General features: G+C 39.6%; 1 pseudogene; it reads right to left on the bottom strand.

Annotated features, from left to right (window-relative positions):
- Positions 1-1,448: 1,448 nt before the first annotated feature.
- LOC109697244 (histone H2A.Z pseudogene) lies at positions 1,449-1,936 on the bottom strand (annotated as a pseudogene).
- Positions 1,937-16,078: the final 14,142 nt, after the last annotated feature.

Here is a 16,078-nt window from a genome sequence, read left to right as displayed (position 1 = left end):
TCTTGGTTATCATTGAATGTGCAATCCAGAGTCACTGTTCTAATCTCAGTGGAGTTAAACTTGATACACAACGCCTTCTCTCCGGCCATGCATTGCTCATAATCTTTACTTAGGAGCAGCCTCCCCCATTTATCCACCCCTCTTCTCCTTTAGGGTACAACAAAGACTCACTTTTATAGAAAGAACATTTCCAACTCAGGCTAAGAAACATCTCTGCTACCACATTGTGACACTATCTAGGGGGAGGTGACCTTCTTTTCAGACATAGAGCTCAAGCAGTCCTTGAATTTCCTCTAAACTTCTAAGCAACTTTGGGAGCTTTGTTTTGCATCTTCCTCCCTCCTTCCCTTCCTTCCTTCCTTCCTCCCTCCCTTTTTCTTTCATTGCATGGAGCCCAGGGCCTCTCACTCTGAGGTAGTCTGTAGATCCAATTTTAATGAGATGATGAGATAGATTTTTGATGAACAGAAGGAAATTTTTTTCAGTGCTGAAGATTAAACTCAAAGCCTCATGCTTGCTAAGCAAGTGCAGGAATTTTTTAAAAATTAATTTTCTTTTCTAAAGCTACCTTTGCAAGCATTAAAAATTATTTAATGTCTCATAGAATATCATTCAATATTTATGACTAAAATCTAACACTTTATGCCAAATACACTGTAGAAGAATAGACATTCATCTATCTTTTTTGTGTGTGTGTGGACTGGGGTTTGTGTTTACAAAGCAGGTGTTCTACTGCTCAAGCCACACCTCCAGTCCATTTTGCTCTGGTTTTTCTTGTTTTTCAGACAGGGTCTCAAAAACTATTTTCCTGAGCTGCCTTGAGCCACAATCCTCCCGATTTCAGCCTCCCAAGTAGCTAAGATTACAGGCATGAGCCACCAGTGCCTGGAAACAACCATCTACCTTAATTCCTTCATTCACAATTTTCTTTCTATTACAAGACTGCTATGAATGGCAACAATTACTGCAAATTATAAGAATAATATTTAGAAAAACTAAGCAAGAATGGTAGTCCTCACTCTAGTTATTTAGTGGCAGCACATTAATTTACCTAATAGGTAATGACTTATTATTTATATTGTATCACATGAAAGGACACCTTAAGTATAAGCAGTGACCTGCCTGCTCAAGAAATCAAATCCATGGCTGATTAGGGTATCATTACATGTAGTTTTACTCGTAGGGAAAAAATAAAATGAATAATCCCATTGCTTCTTTTTTTTTGGGGGGGGTGGATATGACCCTTATTGAGCTTATCCACCAGAGTAGAAACAATGTCTATACAAAACCAAATGTTGTTACTATAACTTCTGCATCACAATTAAAATCCGAAGTTTTTCAAAAACAGTCAACTCAGTCGTAACCCACTACTTCAGAATTAACAGCTTCTTTGAAGCCACAGTAACACTTAAATATGGTTAAGACTCGAAAGCAGAAATTCGGTTGGTTGGAAAGCTAATTAAGTTCAAAAAAAGACAAAACTGTTTTTACGGAGATACAGTCCACTGGAATCACAAGCAGTGGACAGCTGTTAGAGTATTCAGAGGCCTGAGATAACCGGGAACCCAGGCATCCTTTAGACAGTCTTCTGCTGTCCTGTCTTCCCAATCAGAGATTTGTGGCTGTGGGGATGACACCACCAGCAGCAACTGCAGCCTTGATGTGCGAGTCCAATTCTTCACCTCCATGAATAGCAAGTTGCAAATGACGAGGGCTAATACGCTTTACCTTTAAATCTTTTGGTGTATTTCCTGCCAGTTCAAGTACCTTGGCTCCAGGATGGAGTGCTGCACACAGCCATGGCTGGTTGTCCTAGGTCTCAGGTGTCCATGAATATGGCCCACTGGGAACTGCAAGCCCACTCTCTGTGAGGCAAGCGGGAAACCACCTTTGTCATGGCCTCTCCGGATTTCTTCCCAGCCTTACCACCAGCCATTCCAAATTCCACTGAAACTCAAATAAGGAAGGCAGAGAAAAGGCTAGTCCAACATACCTGGAGACCCCACCACCTACTGCTTCCACACGCTGCGATTCAGACTGCCAACCCCATTGCTTAAACACTTATTATAAGATGGTAATAAGATAAATATTTATAGATAGATTTAATTTTTCCTAATGAATACTTGCTGGTTTGGTTTTGGATAAATCAACCCAATATTAGCTATTGTTAAAAGGCCAAGGCCAGAGACCAGGTAACTACTTGATGCTTATTACACAGAGCTGTTGTTTGTTTTATAGTCACAGCACCTCTCAATTATTTCTTCAGAAATATGTGCCTGTGGTCAAGGGAAACCCGAAGTGAGAAAGCATGAATGTGATTACGAAATAAACCCAAGAGCACCATCTCCTCCAATCTCTTAAATGAAGAGTCTTAGTGCCTCCATACGTGAAGAACTAATTATTGCTCTTTCTATTTATGTTGACATCTTGTCTCATTTCACAAAGGGTTTAAGACAAACCACTATTTTTTTTTTTCTGTACTGGGGTTTGAACTCAGGGCCTACATTTTGAGCCACTCCACCAGCATTTTTTGTGATGGGTTTTTTTCAAGATTGGGTCTCATGAACTATTTGCCTGGGCTGGCTTCAAAGCTCCATCTTCCTGATCTCTGCCTCCTGAGTAGCTAGAATTACAGGTGTGAGTCACTGGCGCCTGGCCAAACCACTATTCTTAATCCACAATTTAAAAATGGATTATTCAGAAATGTATAAAGATTGAAGGAAATTATTTGGGAACAGAACTTAAAAAGTTGAGCCATCTACTTATCCTTATGTTCTCTGTTTTCCAATCTTCACGCATTTGCAGAACCCTTCCCCCACAAGTGTGGATGGGACCTGTGACTCGCTTCTAACCCACACATTATGGCAAAGGTGAGGGGTGTCACTCCTAGAATCATGCTGTTTTGGTGAGATTCCCCCTTGCTATCAGCTCTGTGCTCATTCTTCCTGGCTTTGAAGAAGCAGGTACTCCTGTTGTGAGCTGCCTTGGTAGGCAGGCATGGTACAGGGTGTGAACTTACGGCCTATACCACTTGCTAGGTAGGTACTCTACCACTTGAGCCACACCGCCAGCCATGTTTTGTGTTGGGTATTTTCAAGATGGGGTCTCTCGAACTATTTGCCTGGGCTGGCTTTGAACCATAATCCTCCTGATCTCTGTCTCCTAGGATTACAGACATGAGTCACCAGCGCCCGGCCAGGGTTAAAATTTTTAATGCATTGGACGTCTAAAGGAAATGTATTTTCTTCTTTTTAACCTCTAGTAGATCTGGTGATCCACCCAATAAGCTTCCCTGAACTAGTTCTACATAGACACAAAGTGGAGATCAGGCTCTCTCACCTTGGGCCGTGGTGCTCCCTGAATCCCGGCTTTCCCAGCTCCTGCTGCCTGCAGCCCCCTGAGTCTGCCTTAGCCTTCACAGAAGCCACGGGGTGAGGATTGGTCACTTTGCTGGGCCTCGCTGGGCCTCAGGGCTGCTAATACAGCCTAAACCCATTGGGAGCTGAGGGTGGATCAGGCAAATATGAGTCTGAACAAAATTATATGTATGTTCTCTCCCCCTTCCCATTTCCTCCACTCGAAGGATTTAGTGAAAAGCAGAAACAATAAAAACAACTTAGAGTAGTCATAGACTCTTAGTTCTCAGTGGTCTCTAATTAGCTGTTAAGCAAACTGCTTGGGAATAATGTTCAGGAGCCTTTACTAGGGTTTTCAAAATCAAGCCCAAGACACTACAGGACTTGGATGAATAGTCTAGTCTTCAGAAAAATAAGAGCTGCTGGTGTGATGAAAGGCCTACAGGAAGAAGATGGAACCTGAGGAGAGGTGAGCAGGTGGCTCTGGGGTGGTGCTGCTCTTCTTATTATGCCTCTGATAGCCATGGCAGGTGCAGAAGAGCAGGAAGGACTTTGTTGGACCTGTTGAGTTCTTCCTCAGACCCTTGCATACTCATTGGCTTATACTTGCACTTACAACTCTACTGGCTAATGATAAATGTATCTGTATCTTCTGCTATAGTTAGCTTGGATATAAACTCCCTGAGCAAGGGACTTTCTCTTACTTGACTACTGAATATTCCTAGGGCCCAACACAATGCTTAGAAAATAGAATGTACTCAGGAAAGTTTGTGATTTGACTGATTATTTCATAAATTGTATGCTATGTTGAAAATGTTTTTATCAGCATGTTCAATATTGGAAGCGATAATTCTAAATAAGATCTTGAGTTTTTTTTTTTTTTTTTTTTTGGTTGCTGTTGCTATTTTTCAGTTCTGGAGATAGTACTGTTAATGGCAGGCTGAGTTATCCTCTGTTTGGAAATAATTATCTAGTGTATTTGCTAACTTAAAATTTTCCATGTAATAGTTAAATTTTGGAGCTACTTAGACATATAGTAGCCTTTACCACAATGCTAGTTCTACCCACGAAAAGATGTTTTTTGGGATATTTTGTTTGTTTTATGTATATGTGTGTTTCCATTGCTGGGTTGAAATCAGGGCCTTATGCATGCTGGGCCAGTCCTCTACCACTGACTTACAACCTTAGCCCTATTTTTCATTTTGCATTTTCAAAAATATTTATCATCATGTTGCAAATATAAAATAAGGCAATTAATCTGAGAACAAAGAAAGTTATTAATATGAAGTTAGTATACTAGTATAGTATTTCAGTGTCATTCAATTTATCCAATATTCATCATATTTGACACTTATATCAACCTAGTCCCCCCTTCCGAGGGAGTCAGGAAGTCTTTTTACCCTTAGGAAATAGCTAAACAGTAATACAGTGACTATATGATTAAGATGCTCAAATGTGGCTGAGGGTGTAGCTTATTGGTAGTTCACACACTTAGTATGTACAAGGCCCTGGGTTCAATCACCAGTAGCAAAGAAAAAGCTCACCCGACTGAAATCAGTGGGGTTGAATGCTGGTTGGCAATATGAAAGGCAAAGGTGAAGTCACTGAGAACTGTACCAGAGATAAGACTTCAGGAGGAAACAGAGTGCAAGCTGGACTAGAAATAGCTCTTACCAAGACCCCTGCTTACCGGGTTTCACTCTGGCTTTTCTCTAGCCACATCCTAGCATAAGAATGAAGTCTCAGGCTGGGCACCAGTGGCTCACACCTGTAATCCTAGTTTCTCAGGAGGCAGAGATCAGGAGGATCACAGTTTGAGGCCAGCCGAGGCAAATAGTTTGTGAGACTCTATCTTAAAAATACCCAACACAAAAAAGGGCTGGTGGAGTGGCCCAAGTGGTAGATTGCCAGCCTAGCAAACCCTGAGTTCAAGTCCCAGTGCCACCATACACACATACAAAATGAGGTCTCTTCTGAAGAAATTCCTATCCAGTGCCTGCATTCCCCCTCTTCTGAACCATGCGCTGTGTACTGGGATCCTTGATTTCTGACCAAAAACCCTAAGTCTATGTCCAGGTCATACACAAAACCTCTTCTGGGGCGTCCATAGTCAAGTGAAGGATTAAGTAGAAGGTATACAAGGAGGGGAGAGGCCAGGTGTGGTGGCAGGCCTGTAATCCTAGCTGCTAGAGAGGCTGAGGTAAGAGGTTCACTTGAGCTTTGGAGTTCAAGACTAGTTGAGGCAACATAGTGAGATCTCAGGTGGTAAAAAGAGAAGAAGGAGGAGGAGGAGGAGGAAGGTGGGCCAAGGGTCTGTGGTGAAGGCCACGCACTGGCTACTCTTCTTGACTGCTACATTCTGGCACAGAACAAGAACTGTAAATTAGAATTCAGCCTTCTAGGTTATTGCAAAGATATATTGGTCAAGGAAGGAAAATAGAGTCTATCTTCTTATTTAAAATTTTGATTAATTTGTAGCATTAAAATATTTATGCTGGGGATGTGGCTTAAGTGGTAGAGTGCTTGCCCAGCATGCAGGAAGCCCCATACCATAAAAAAATTAGTAACATTGACTCAGATTTGTACTTTTGCTACATGCCTGACAAATGTTATGGGTGGGCCTGATCAGAATAAATGGAGGAAAACAACTGGTATAGAAAGAGAACAGAACTTGAAGACGAAATGCTCTGAAGTAATTTCATGTGAGTGGTAAAAGTGGATCTCCTATAGTGCTTGGGAAGAGGGAATTTTCTTTTCAAAAATTAAGAAAAAGCCCTTAACTATATGTATGGGTGACTTATGGCGATTGTGTGGTTGGCTACCTGCTTTCTTTTCAACAAATGACTTTGCTGCTCAAATCAAACAGAGTGCAGGCATTATCTTCTTCTTTTTATTTTTTGTGGTACTGGGATTGAACTCAGGGCTTCATGCTTACTAGGCAGGCACGCTACCACTTGAACCACTCCACCAGAATAGGCATATCTTGAGGGCATTTTAGGTTGAATTTAAGACAACTGCAATAAAGCAAATATTGCAATAAACTGAGGCACAAAAGTTTTCAGTTTCTCAGTTCTATAAAAGTTATGTTTATACTCTAATTTTGTCTAATAAATATGCAGTATCAATAAGTCAATAAATAAAAAAGGTACATATCTTGATTTTTAAAATCTCATCAGTAGCAAAATGCTAATGATAGTCTGAACTTTCAGTGGAAAGTGGAAGCTCTTGACTCAATGGTGATGGCTGCTGACTGATCAGAGTGGTGGCTGCTGAAGGTTGTGGTGGTTGTGACAATTTCCTAAAATAAGCAGCAGTGAAGTTTGTTGGATCAATTGACTTTTCCTTTCTCAATAAGAAAGCGATTTCCTATAGCTATAGATTTCTCTATAGCATATGATGTTGTTTAATAGCATGTTACTCACAGTGTAATTTCTTTCAGAACTGAAGTCAGTCCCCTCAACCCTGTCACTGCCTTGTTAACTAAGTTTGTGTGATATTCTAAATCCTTTGTTGTCATTTCAGCAATGTTCATGGCATTTTCACCAGGAGTAGATTCCATTCCATCTCAAGAAACTACTTTTTCTGCTCATTCATAAGAAGCAGTCCTCATCCATTCAACTTTTATCATGAGATGACAGTAATTCCATAACCTCCTCTGGCTCCACTTCTAGTTCCCTTGCTAGTTCTACCACATCTTCAGTTACTTCCTCCACTGAAGACCTGAACTCTTCACAGGCATCCATGAGGCTCAGAATCAACCTTTCCCTGACTCTTGTTAATCTTCATATTTTTACCTCCTCCTATGAATCATGAATATTCTTAATAATATCTAGAATGGTGAATCCTTTCCATAAAGTTTTAATCTGCCCAGAGTTTTCAGATTAATACTACATGTGGCAGCTAGACACCTATGAAATTTATTTCTTCAATAATAAGACTTGAACGTCAAAATTCCTCCTTAATCCATGGGGTGTAGAATGTTGTGCTAGCAGGCATGAAAACAACATTAATTTCATTGTACATCTACATCAGAACTCTTGAGTAACAGGTGCACAATCAATGAACACAATACTTAGAAAGGAATCTTTCTTTTTAAACCTGAGTAGTAGCTTTCAACAGTGGGCTTAAAATATTCAGTAAACCATGTTGTGAACAGATGTTCTGTCATCCAGGCTTTGTTGTTCCATTTATAGAATGCAGGAAGAGTAGATTTTATAATTTTTAAGGACCCTAAGTGGAGTGAGTTTTTTCTTCCTCCTGTTATTACTGAACCTAACTAGGGCTAACTGGAGGCGATGGGAGATGCAGAAAGGACACAGAATAGACAGACAGACAGAAAGTGGGATCAGGTATGCTGGGCACTCGGGTGGAGATGCACAACCCTCATTACTTCTTTTTTCTACTATTCTCTTCATTTACTCTGCTTCTTTTCTCTATCTTTATTCTTTAAGGCCTTACTCCTTTACAATTCTTTAAAACCTTGCTTCTAATGTCTTCTTTAAAACCTTGCTTCACTATTCTTTAAAACCTCTTTCCTTAGACTCGCTCTGTCCCATATTTTCTCTTAGCTGTTCTTCAGCAAAATCTTAGAGTCTTTGCCCCCCAGACTTGCACTGTCCCATCAGACTTGCACTGTCCCATGTTCTCTCTTTAGCTTTCTTAAAGCCTCGGTGCTCAGACTTGCAAACAACAACAGCCGAATCTAAAAACTGCATATGCGTAACTCGTAACATCTCAGCCCTCAGACTTGCACTGTCACATGTTCTCTTTAGCTTTTCTTTAGCTTAGCTTTTCTAAAGCGCCTATGTAAAAGTTCTCAGTGCAGACTCGCACTGTCCCATGTTCTCTCTTCAGCTTTCTTTTTTTGTTGTTGTTATTTTTTGTTTTTCCTTTTTGGTTTGTGTGTGTGTGTCTGTGTGTGTGGTTTTTTTCTCTCTCTTTAGCTTTCTTAAAGTCTCAGTCCTCAGACTTGCTAGCAATTCCCCTTTAGCAATTCTCCTTCAGCAATCCTTTTTCCCCCTTCAGTAATCTCCCTCCAGCCTTTTCCCTTCAGCAATCCTTTTCCCTTCCAAAGCCTCCCACATTAAAAAGCCAAAAGCCAAAAGCAAAAACCTCAGGCAAACCCACCCCCTGCCACTCCTTCAGTGAATCTTTTATATCCAATGGTAAACAGGGTGAAGCAGCAGTTCTCAGGGAGGGGCGTGACATTGTTACAGGAAAAATCTGTGTTCCTGCTTCTCTGAACTTAAATAACTTATAGGAAGCTGCATTTTCCTCTTCTGTGGCTGGGGCTAGGCCAATCTCAGCCTACAGATAAACGTCTTAGGAAAAGCAGCTGATCTGCATCTCGCCTTGCTTATGTCCAGTTCTCATAGGCTTCTCATAATCTGTTCTCCACACCTAAGATCTTTGGAATGGTAAATGAGCATTGGCTTCAACTTAAAGTCACCAGTAGCACTAGCCCCTAACAGGAGAGTCAGCCTGCCTTTGAAGCCTTGAAGAGAGGTATTGATGTCTCCTCATTAACTAAGAAAGTCCAAGATGACAGCTTTTCCCAATGTAAGGCTGTTTCATGTACACTGAAAATTCCACTGGTTAGTGCAGTCACCTTCACTACTTCTCTTGGCTAGATCTTCTGAAGAATTGGCTAAAGCTTCTAAATCAGCACTCACTATTACACTTTGCACTTCTATGTTATGGAGATGACTTCTTTCCTTAAACCTCATGAACCAACCTCTGTTAGTTTCAAACTTTTCTTCTGTAGCTTCCTCACCTCTCTCAGCCTTCACAGAATTAACATAGTAAGGGCCTTACTCTGGATTAGGCTTTGGCCCAAGAGAATGTTGTGGCTGGCTTGATCTTCTCTTCAGACCACTAACACTTACTCCATTTCAGCAGTAAGGTTGTTTCATTTTCTTACCAATTGTGTGTTTAATGGAGGAGAACTTTTAATTTCCTTTAAATCTTCCTTTGCATTCACAACTTGGTCAACTGTTTGGCCCAAGAGGCCTCACTTTTGGCCTATCTTGGCTTTTCGCATGCTTTCCTCACTAAGCTTTGTCATTCCTAGCTTTTGGTTTAAAGTGAGAGACATGCATTTTTTCCTTTAACTTGAACACTGCAGAGCTCTTATAGGGTTATTAATTGGCCTAATTTCAATATTTCTGTGTTTCAGGGAATCGAGAGACCCAAGAACAGGAAGAGAGTCAGGGGACTGGTTAGTTGGTACAGCACTCAAAACACACATAGTTATTGATGAAGTTCATGGTCTTATGTGGGCATGATTTGTGGCAGTCCAAAACAACTACAATAGTAACATCAAAGATGACTGATCACAGAGCACGTGACAGATATATAATCAGAACGGGAAAATGGAAATGTTTTGAGAATTATGAAAATTTGCTCAGAGACACTAAGTGAGCAGAAGCTGTTGGAAAATGGTACTGATAGGCTTGCTTGACACAGGGTTGCCACAAATTTTCAGTTTGTAAACAATGCAGTGTTTGTGAAGCACAATAAAACAAAGTATACCTGTATATTTCTGAATTACAATTAAGATGGGCACTACAGGTATACAAGAAAGACCAAATATGAAAGGTATATTCATACTTAAGTTAAGGAATAACTTAAGAAATAAGCAAAATTGGGACCACGAAAATTTTCCAGTAATAGAATTAGTAAGTAAATTGTTGTCTGTTCATAAGTGAAATACCATGTAGTCATTAAAAATCATATTGTAAAAGATCATTTTGTGATTTGGAAAATTGTTCATGAATAAAAAGAGCAGGATATAATAATGTACATGTCATAATATCAAGTTTTTTTTAAGATCACACCATATGCCTATTGAAAATAAATCCACCATAGCAGGAGCAATAATCTTTCTGTTTGGCAAATTATAGATATTCTTAAAATTTTCCCATATTTGTTTAGAAGTACATACAGCATGATCTGAGAAAAATAGAAAAAAAGCAGAACGAAAAGTGATTTCCAGAGGATTCTAGCCAAATCCAGTGAGATGTTGAAATGCAGATAATCATGTAGAAGAGTAAAAAGGAATAAACCATTAACAATAAGGAGAATGGGTGAGTGGGTGAGTCATTATACAATTGGTCCTAAACTCCTCTCCTTCTCACCCTTATATACATGTGAAACATTGACATTTGTCTTGAGAACAAAAAAGTGAAAGGGAAAAAAAGCAAATGGGTTTTAACTGAAAGAAAATGCCCTACTTAAGGAGAATGAATCTTTCCTCTCTTCTTACCCTAACACTTTGAGGCTCCCAATCTGATGATCCATGTCCCATCCACACACTTTAAAGAAAGTGTTCAGTTAACATGGAATGCCCTCACCACACAGAATCTTCAACCTTAAGCTAAGGAGAAGCCTATTGGGTAAAAAGACCAATAATCCACTAGCAAAGAAAACCCACACTAGCTTCCTGCAATAATTGACCTGGTTCTTCACTCTTGTTTTGTTGAGATAGGGTCTTGTTATGTAGCCCAAGCTGTCTTTGAACTCATGATCTTCCTGTCTCAACCTCCTAAGTGCTGGGTTTACAGGTAGGCATTGGTCCTCCATTCTGAAAGATGAAGAGACAACCAACAACCACTATATAAAAAGAAAACCAGTGGTAAGGAAGATAAGAATCATGATAAGTAAAACACTTGATTGCGGATATAATATGTGGAATAGAGAAATTCACTTCTAAATAATATTTTAAGGGGAGATTTAAGAAGCCAGCAACCCCCATCATACAAATACATATTCATTTACTAATGTACAGTAATTCAAAACTAAAATAAAAAGTTTTAAAAAGCAGGCAACCCATAAAGCAAGAACAGAATGCAATGAATACAAATGAAGCTCCTACAAACTACAAACTACAATTTTCAAAGTAAACAAAAGAAATTAATAGAAGGACTGGTAGATAATGTAAACAAAATCTCCAAGAATGTTGAGCAAGGAAAAGCCACAATGGAATGAAAAGCAGCCTTTAAGGTTCAGCAGTAGGTCTGCAGATGTAGCTCAATGGGAGAATGTCTTTCTAGTATGCGTGGGACTGGGCTTGATAGCCACGCACAATAAAAGGTTCACCGTTCATCATGCTCCAGAAGAGAGAAAATGGAGAAGAAATTATCAAAGCAAAAAAAAAAAAAAAAAAGGAACTTTACAAGATCACGAGGTCTGGCAAACATGACAAGTAAAGCAAGATCCACCCTAGATATATCATTATGAAGTTTCAGAAGGCCAACAGAAAGCAATCCACAGGGATTTCTGGATCCTGCTGAGAAGCAGGGGCACAAGAAGGAAGGAAAGGAGGAAAAAGTCTTGGGCTGTGGCTCCTACTGTAGACCAGACTGCTTTCTATGTTATTGGAATTACTCTTAGGAAATAATTATTACAGGCCTACCGTGGGCTCACAGATGGGCACTATGAAGATTTCAGAATAGGGATGAGTGATACCACCTTGTAGGCACACCTTACTGAACAACAATTCTCACACCAAATTCCCTGCAGAACTGCAAAGAACTAGCACTCTAGGAGTCAAAGGTTATCGTGGCAGCAAGAACCTAAGGACTGCAGTCCCAGAAATCCCAGCCTAGAGCCTCAAGCATCCAGAGGAAGGTCCCTCACTGTGCTCAGGAGTTCCTCCTACCTGGTGCACGGGAGCCCATGATTCATGTGCTCTGCCCATTGACCCACTGAGGTCTGGTGTGCCTGGCACCCATCCCCCATGCCCAGAAGCCCCAGCCCAGTGCCCAGAAGTCCTTACCTGTTGTGCTGTGCCCACAGACCTGCTGAGGCTCTGACCACCCAGCACCCATTCTCCAATAGCCCAGAAGCTCCCCTGGTGCCCAGAACCCCCCACACAGAGCACAAAATCCCATACCTGGCTTGCTCTGGCCAAAGATCTGCTGAGGCCCTTCCTGCCTGGCACAGGATTCCCCTGCACCCAGAAACCCCAACACGTGTGCTCTGCACCAGGACTCCATCAGGGCCCAGAAGTTTCCACGTGGTGCTCCACATGGACATCCGGTGCACAAATTGCAGAGGCAGAAAAACCAGTAAGAAACAACAGCCAAAAAGCAATCCCCACTGTAACAAAGAATAAAACCCTTAGGACTGGAAGGTACTGCTAACAGCCATAAGCCCCACCTGAGAAATCGCAGAGCATGTATCCTTGCTGGGGGCTGCCTACCTGTTCTTCCCATCCACAGAAGCCTGCCACCAATGGGACACCTAACAAAAGACTGAGCCTAGATTACAATAATAGTCTGTAAGTAGTCAACCTTGGGAGAGGGGAAAGCTTCATGTGAAGAGAGATGTGAGACTGGGAAATTGAGGGCCAGATTCCAAAACCGTTCCCTGGAGATAATATTCAGATATCCAAAGTTTACTCCCTGGAAAAGATGCTGAAGGGAGTAAACTGAGCAATTCCAGAGTTGGGTATCTGTCTAGACTGTCACCCAATGGACTGAAAGATTGGACACTGATGGTTGGAAAGCACCTGCTCAGACCATAGAAATTTCTGAAATTTTCTTATATGCCAATCTGTTTGTCACTGTTACATTTTGGATGTGTAGGTTTTTGTGTGTTTGCTTGTATTGTTTATTTTTTTCCTGTACATCCAAGTTGGGTAATTTTGTACTCTCTCCTGTTTTCTCTCTAGTTCTGCTTTTCTCCCCCTCCTTTTCTCTGTAGACATCAAAAAGAGCCACAAAAGCTGCCTTTCAGTATTCAATCTCAATCCATTTCTTTTCCTTCTCTTTCCTATTGCCTGACCTCTTTTATACTTTTCCCCTGGTTACAACTAGAACTGCAATCTATCTCATATGTTCTTCTATCTCTGTTTTCCCACTCCAAACCCTCCTTTGTTACCTGTACTTTATTTTTTCCAGGTTTTTTAAATAAACTTTTTTTTTCAGTTAACATGTGCATTACAGGAAACAAACACATGAAATAAAGAACAAAAATCATCCATAGCCACAATTAGTATAGTTGGAATGTCCTAAATCCTGTGTGTATACTCAATGATCCATCGTTATGTTACCTATACTTTTAGCTGATAAAAAGATTGCCAGGTCATTTTTTTTTGTTTTGTCTATGTTTGTCTACTCAATTTTCTTCATTTCTGTTCCTCCTCTCTCCTTTAGCACAATATTAACTAGATCTCTTCTACCTGTCTCACTTCCCCTTCTTATCAGCCCCTTCTATTAAGCTTGGACAGCTCTCCTTTCTGCCTCATAAGATCCCACACCTTGTTTAATCCATTAGGATTATCCTTCCATCTCCTCCCCACTCATTACCATTCTTATTACCTTGGGTTTTTCTAGATCATGAAGATTCATCTTTGCTCTAATATACCTCTAAAAATAACAGTAGTAGTGATTGACCTGCTTTAGGGATTGCCATAATCTCAAGGCTGTGGTTTATCAACTATGCTGGCTTAAGCAGCTAAGCTTCCTCTCCCTGTGTGGAATAAGGGGTGTCAAATAGTATCTTGAGAACTGAAGCTGAATGTTTGACTACTGAGTCACACACACCCAGCCTAGAGACAAGAAAATATACCATGACCCAGGTACTACCCAGCCCAAAATAATATTTGAGAAAGTCCCAACTAAAGGGACACAGGGAAGAAATTAAAAAGTTCCTAGAATCTAATGAAAATGAAAACACAGCCTATCAGAACCTTTGGATATAGCAAAGACAATGTTGTGAGAAAATTTTATGGCTTTAAAAGCTTATATTAAAAAAAAAACAGATCACACAAATAAATGATCCAATTATGTGCCTTATGCTTTTAGAAAAACAACAACAAACTAAACCCAAAACTAGCAGATGGGAACAAATAATAAAAATTAGGACCAAAATCAGTGAAATAGAAAAAATCAACAACAACAAAAAACTATACAAAGAATCAATGAAACAAAAAGTTGGTTCTTTGAAAAGATAAGTAAGATTGCTTCACCAACTTGACTGGAAGGAGAAAAGAAAATGCCCAAATTAATAAAATTAGAGTTGAAAAAGGGAATATTACAACCAATATCAATGAAACCCAGAAGATCATTAGGGAATACTTCAAAAATGTATATTCAAATAAACTGGAAAATCTAGAATAAGTGGATATTTCTAGATTCATTTGGCCAAACAGAATTGAACTGACAGGACATGAACCATGCAATGAGATCTATAGCAAGCAATAAGATTGAAGCAGTAATAGTCTCCCAACTAAGAAAAGCCCAGGATTCACTGCCAAATTCTACCAGACCTTTGAAGAAGAACTAACAACAATACTTCTCACACTTTTCAATGAAATAGAAAAGGAAGTAACACTACCAAACTCATTCTATGAAGCCAGAATCACACTCATTCCAAAACCCAACAAGGATGCAACAACAGAAAAAGAGAATTATAGACCAATCTATTTAGTGAACATAGATGCAAAAATTCTCAATAAAATACTGGCAAACCAAATTCAACAACATATTAAAAATATTTTACATTGTTATCAAGTTGGCTTCATTTCAGGGATGCAGGATTGTTCAACATATACAAATCAATAAATGTAATACAGCATATAAACAGAAGCAAGGACAAAAAAATCACATGAACATCACAATAGATACAGAAAAAGCCTTTGACAATACTCACCATCCTTTCATGTTAAAAGCACTGAAAAAAAAAGGAATAGAAGGAATGTATCTCAACATAAGAAAGGCTATATATAACAAATCAGCTGGCATTATACGAAATGGGGAAAAACTGAAACCATTTCCACTAAGTCAGGAATGAGAAAAGATTGTCCACTTTTCCCACTTTTATTCAATATAGTTTTTGGAATTCCTAGCCAGAGCAATAAGAGAAGAGGAAGAAATGAAAGGGATTCAAATAGGTAGGAAGTAAAATCATTCCTATTTTCAGATAATGAGATCCTATACCTAAAAGACCCTAAAAACATCAAAAAACTCTTACAAATCATAAATAATTTCAGCAAAGCAGCATGATACAAAATCAATGTATGAAAGTCAGTAGCTTTGCCATATTTCAACAGTGAACAGACTGAGAAAGAAATCAGGAAAATAATCCCATTTACAATAGATTAAAAAAATATCTAGGAATAAATTTAACAAAAGAAGTGAAAGACCATTTCAATGAAGAAAGAAATCTAAGAAGACATCAAAAGATGGAAAGGTCTCATGGATTGGCAGAATCAATGTTGTGAAAATGGCTATACTACCAAAAGCATTCTATCTGTTCAATGAAATCCGTGTCAAAATTCCAATGGCCTTCTTCACAGGGATAAAAAAAAATCAATCCTAGAAGGACAAAAGACCATGAATAGCCAACACAATCCTGAGCAAAAACAGCAACCCTGGAGGGAATCACATTACCTGACTTCAAACTATACTACAAGCCACAGCAATTAAAAACAGCATGGTACTGGCACAAAAACAGACAAAAAGAACAATGGAACAGAATAGAAGACCCAGAGAAAAATTGTTGCAGCTACAGTCATTTGATTTTCAACAAAGGACCCTAAAACATACATTGGAGAAAAGACAGCCTATTCAACAAATGGTGCCTGGAAAACTGGATAGTCACATGAACAAGACTGAAACTTGATCCCTGTCTTTCACCCTGTACTAATATCAATTCCAAAATGGATCAAAGATCTTAATGTAAGACCCAAAAGTTTGAAAGTACTACAAGAAAGAGTG

The sequence above is a fragment of the Castor canadensis genome, chromosome 5 (assembly GCF_047511655.1).
Source record: "Castor canadensis chromosome 5, mCasCan1.hap1v2, whole genome shotgun sequence".
Lineage (NCBI taxonomy): Eukaryota > Metazoa > Chordata > Mammalia > Rodentia > Castoridae > Castor > Castor canadensis.
The sequence above is the reverse complement of the archived record's forward strand: the minus strand, read 5'-3'. Positions and strand labels throughout refer to the sequence as shown.